Source organism: Lycium barbarum, chromosome 4 (genome assembly GCF_019175385.1).
Source record: "Lycium barbarum isolate Lr01 chromosome 4, ASM1917538v2, whole genome shotgun sequence".
NCBI classification, from domain to species: domain Eukaryota; kingdom Viridiplantae; phylum Streptophyta; class Magnoliopsida; order Solanales; family Solanaceae; genus Lycium; species Lycium barbarum.
In genome coordinates this window covers 15,459,709-15,465,546 of record NC_083340.1, presented here as the reverse complement: position 1 = coordinate 15,465,546, position 5,838 = coordinate 15,459,709, and positions in this window count along the sequence as shown.

Genomic DNA, 5,838 nt, shown 5'->3' with positions numbered 1-5,838 from the left:
TATTTATTTCCGGAAAAGACCCGTATGCCCACAGATCAACGAACCGGAGGGAGCAAACCACCACAGCGGATATGGGTGTTCCAGTGGACATTATGCGCTTGTTACACAACGCCGTACCAAGGCCTGATATAAGGGTAAGGAGAGAATAAGTACGCCATTTCCAAGCAGTTTTGGATTTTGGAGTTTTCGCCCCAACCTAGGAGGTTTTCTTCAATCCCAGGCAGTCCCTTTTTACTCGTCGACGTGGAAACTATTTTGTTTTTTATTTTAGTATATATTGATGAAAACCGAACCACTATCTCTTGATTGATCTGTTTTTTTCTACCTTTACAGCTCGCCCTTCATTGCGACTTAGATTGCACGATCAAGATCAAAGTGTCCGTCCGTTCGGTAAGTCAGCCAGTCGTCATCTTATCTTGCACGAGCATCGTCGTCCCGGATCTTCTTAAAAAACATACTACGGCTTAGCACGCTAGGAGTGGGGGTCAAATCATAATGCGGTATCTGTTGGAATTGGAGCGAATCCAGATGCAATTTACCAAGTCAAAGCAAGCACCCAACCTTCCTTTTGCTCTTCCTTCGGTTTGCCTCCACGAACGCTCTCTCTGTTGACGAGAAAAGCGATGGTCCGGGCTGGGCTGTCTGAAATAAGCGGTCATTTTTCTCAGTCCTAATCCTAATAAATACCACGTGAAGCGCGTGACCCTGTCCTCTTCCCTTTCGACATCAAGATAATTGACGGCCTTGAGGGTAATGTCGGATCCAAACGCGCTCACGTCGCAATAAAGAACTCCACTGCTTCAAAAAACAATGCAAACAGAAAAATAAGAGAAGCCTTTAAACAGTTCAAAGGAAGACAGTACAATTTTTTTTTTTTTGAGTCACAATCAAATAGACAGTTTTTGTTGGGCAAAACTTCATTTCAACTTTTACAAGAATACTTTGGGACATAAGTAAAAGGAACTAAATATATCTCGGTAAATTTGTATGAGCAACATGATATGAGGAAAAAGATTAATTATGTGGTATTATTCATTGGTTTGTAACCATCATATAGCGCAAACTAAAAAGTATGGACGTTGAGCTAAACTTATTTGATGATGTCTCATTCGTCGTTGTTAAGTTTTAAAGTAGTTATTTACATATTAATTTATATCTTACTTGAGCTAATTTGCCCAATCCGTTTTTTTTTTTGTCTTTCATTGTCAAATTATCATGGTCGATGATGTTAATTAGGGTTTGCCTTGAATTTCCTACCTCATTTGAATTTCACTATAATTGTGTTTTACTTTAAAAATGATTTATTGGCAGAAAAAGTTTTCTTTGTGGAAAAGAACTATACCATATTTATCCTTTTTCTTGGAGATGAAGTTTTGCACCTATATAAATTGAGGATATTTCCTTCAAACAAAAATACAGTAGCATCCACAATGTAGTTTAAAGCGTTTTTGTTTATGGGGAGATTTTTCTCTTAAAAGGTTTTATGCTTTTATATTAAGTTTTCATATGTAGATCAATTGATCAAACCATATTATAATATTATGTCTGTTTTAGTATGTTTTTCGTTGTCATCTGATTTATCGTCATTTGAGGTTTGCAATTGTAAGCTTCCGTATGACGTCCTGATTTTTTCGATCCCAACATATGAGTCAAACTTCTTTGGTAATAGCTTCATTAATCCTCGTTGATTTTTTGTAGAAACTATTTGCATATTAATTGATATCTTATTTTTTTTTCTTATAGCTATCTTGCCCCAATTCTTCTACATGTCATCAGTTGTCGTGTTTCTACATGTCTTCAATTGTCGTGTTTCTTGTGTTGCTTTATTTTTCATATGAATCTTTACCTCTCTCTCTTTGATCTTTTAGTGATCGAAATAAGACAATATGAATGCATGTGTCCGCTAGTCTACCGTTCTCTCTCTATCTTTTAATGATTTGGCTAACCGGTATCTTAGTATCACTCATAAAAAAAGAAACGATATATTATAGTCGACCCCCAACTCGTTGAAGCAGACAAAGTTAATTTTTGGCGCTTAAATTCACACGTGTTCTGAAGGATATTCAAGGTAACACAAAATAAAAGGGGTTGATATAAAATGATAAATGTACAATCTCACAAAACTCCAATGATAATTCAATAATAATACGCAGTATCACTTATAAAGTATGAATAAAGGCGGGTATTCCAAGTTGGGGATTTTTTTTTACAAGATAAATGGTTAAAATGGATGTAAATTCATAGAAAACCCGAATTCAAATTTCAACAACAAAAAAAAAAGTTGATTTCTTTTTATCTCGCTATTTAGTTTTTGGAGGACAAAGTTATTCGATGTACTGGTTAAAGGTAACATGGACATGAAATAATTGAGTCACGCACAAATCGACACTTTCAACTAGCACGAATGGAAATTGTTGAAATGACAACCACACTAGTTCACAACACAAAAGTTATTCGATAATAACTTAATTTACAGCTATAATAACTGAATTGCGTACGACTCAACTATTTTATGAGCACTTGTTACATTCTAATAGTACAGATATCGAATAAATTATATTCTAAAAAAGTAGACAGATAAATAGATAGAAATCACCTCATTTTTTAAATTCTCTATCGTGATTTAAGTTCAAATTTTCAATATAGAATCTATCTCAACAAAGAAATAAGGGAATACGTGAGAACCTTTAACGAAATATGGACATACTAGGCAGAGTTGGACCGGGCCAGCACAGGCCCTATGGTTGGGGCTGTAAGCAGGTATAGTTGATGTATTTGTCAGATTCAATTGTTTTATAGGGAAATCTACATGGCTTGACAAACACTAATAGTTAATTATATTTAGTAGTTATAATTTGACTTAATTACTTTCCATAGCTAACATTTGTTTGTTAATGACAATTATAAACTATAAGATAAAACACAATGAAAAGAAGAATGTATCCCAATTCAGTCATTCTCTCAATGTATCCCTAATTCAACCATTCTCTCACATCTGGTCTCTTTCTCTCCTCCATTTCCTATCACTTTTGTCTCTCGTCTAAATCTTCTCTTCCCAAATTGAATAGATTGAGATTTGAGATCAAATACCATTATTTTCTCAATCAAGAAGCACAAACACTTCTGGTTGAAAATGTGCCACCAAAAACAAATCTTGGAGATCTCCATGAGAGTTGAATGGTTTAAATCTTAATTTGTTTTGTTTCTTTCTCTTTTATTTTAGCTGATTGTGCGACTCAGATTTGAGCAAAAATGTGGCGGTGTTATTGTTGGTGACCGGCGGTGTGGTGGCGATGTTGTTGCTATTGGTGACCGGTGGTGACGGTGATGTTTTTGTAGATCTGGTGGCGTCGGTGTCAGATCTGGACGGAAACGGTCAGATCTGGCCGGATTTAGTGTATTTTGTATTTTTTTAATACACTTTATTGTCCAGATCTGAGCGGAATGAATACAGTGAATTCGAAGTGTATTTTATTTTTTGTAACTCAGACTTGAGTGTATTCGTTTTTTTCTAGTGTAAAATACCATGTTTCTTTGTATTTTTTGCCTGTATTTCGAATAAGATCTTTTCTGTATATGAATGAATACAATGAAATTGAAGTGTATACAAATGAATACAGTGAATTTTATTTCTTGTATTCAGTATTTGAGTGTATCCGTTAAATTTTAGTGCAAAATTGTCTTTGGGTTGTATTTAATTTCTTGTATTTTGAAGAATATTTTTTTGTATACAACTGATTTTAAATATAATAAAGTGAATACAGTTGAGTTGAATACATTTGATTTGAATACAACTTAGTTGAATATATCTGACTTGAATACAACGAAATCTGATTCAATCGAATTTTGAATATAATCCGATTTTTGAATACAATCTACTGTAGTAATTTACTGTAGCGCGCGACTGTAGCTACAAAATGTATAGCTAAAATGTAGCTATGCCCAATTTAAAATCCCTAAATGTTAGTCATTTATGTAAAATTCCCTTTTTTATAATGAGTTAGACAACAAATCCTTCCCGCTTTAGTTAGCTTTTGGGTTGAATTAAGCTTAAGGTCCATTTCTTAACAGGAATGAATGAGCAAAGTCACTACAAGCCATTAAAATTCTACCATGGGCCAAACAAATTCTCCCATCAGATCTGCCAACACATTTACGCCACACACTCACAGCCGGCACTTGCACCATATCTAGCGTTCAACACTTTGTGAAATTTTGGTTTTGGATGTTCAGGCGTCACCATTCGTTGTTCCTGAAAATGATTAGAAAAGGTATACACCACGAAAAGCAAGGGCAAGTTCTTGTGAAACTTCACTATCTGTGCAAACTATAGTAACACATCAGGAAAGTAAAATCAGAGAATTCAGACGAAAGAACAATCAGTTCCTTCTTTCACCTTCAAACTCATGATCTTGAACTTCACCTTGGTCTTTTGATCTTATAGGCTTCTCATTGTTCTCAGATTTCTCTATAAACTTGAAGACCGTTGATCAGATACATAATAAACCGTAAACGGAAGATGTAAAACAAATAGTATCTTTTTTCACTCAGAACAAATATGACAGAAAATAAATTGAAATAAACTTGTCTCTCTATACGTGTGTGTATTAAGCGAGTGTAACATCAGTATTTCAGTCAAAATTATAGTTACGGCATGATAAAAATAAAATTAACAAAATCCACGCACCGATGTATCAGAGAAGACAACCAGAGAAGAAGAAGAATTAGAGTTGCAATATAAGGATCTCAACTCTATTCTGCAGGCTGCAAGTTCTAATCCCATAGAAAGGTTCTCATGTTATTACTCCACCCTCTTATAATAAATATCAGAAAACACAGGAGGAATGTGTAAGAGGAAAAAAAGGTAAAAAAGAGTTTACCTTGATGGGGCTTCTAGCAGTAGTAGTTAGTTTGAAGCAACCCAAATTCTAGGCCTAACTATACTACTTGGAACATAATTACCTTCACTATATGCAGCATTGGAAGCACATGTTGGTCTACTTGGATTGGAACATGAATTTCTTCATAAAGGTTACCCCGATCACTTGCGTATTGTCTTCAGCAGCATGTCAATAAAGAATATTCATGGTTTTTTCAGCACACTAGTGAACAAATATAAGAAAGTTTTGAAATTACCAAGAGAGTTCGGATCAATTCTACATGAAAATTGATGCGGAGGAGTTGGTCACCTCTCTATCATGAAAATGCATAAAAGGTGTCAGTTGCGAATGATCTTATTTTAGCTTTCTTTCTCTTGGAAAATCTGAATAGCAAACATGACAACTTATTTATTTTTATGAGAAGCGGGGCAACTTATTTATTAGCAATTGAAAATTTGCAATCTGCAAAGAAGCTCAAGAAAAAAGACAGGCACAACAAATTTACTCCTTCAAAGAGCATGGGTATCAAAACCTTAAAGGTGGCAAGCAACAATGTCTGCTTGTTGCTTAGTACTGGCAGACTAAATAGAACTCTGCTACTATCTGTGCCCAAAAAGGCACATCCCAATCTTGGTAGTGGAGTTTTAGTATTTTGCTGCTTGTAAATACCCTTAGTTTCATAGTTAATCCTTTTTGCTTCCCAAGAAATTGACATAAATAGCCGCCCACCAAAATAATAGCGAGCAATGTATATTTTTGTATATTAATGTATAATATACATGAAATGTACATGGTTTATACACAATAGTGTATAGTTTTTCTGTATATTAGGCTAGCAAATGTAATTATTTTTGGCTGACCGTCCAATGTGTAACTTTCTCTTTATTTTTCTGGGGTTGTGATTTTTTTCTGATATTTCTTTATTTTTCAATCATTTACGAGCATAGTTTAAGACAAA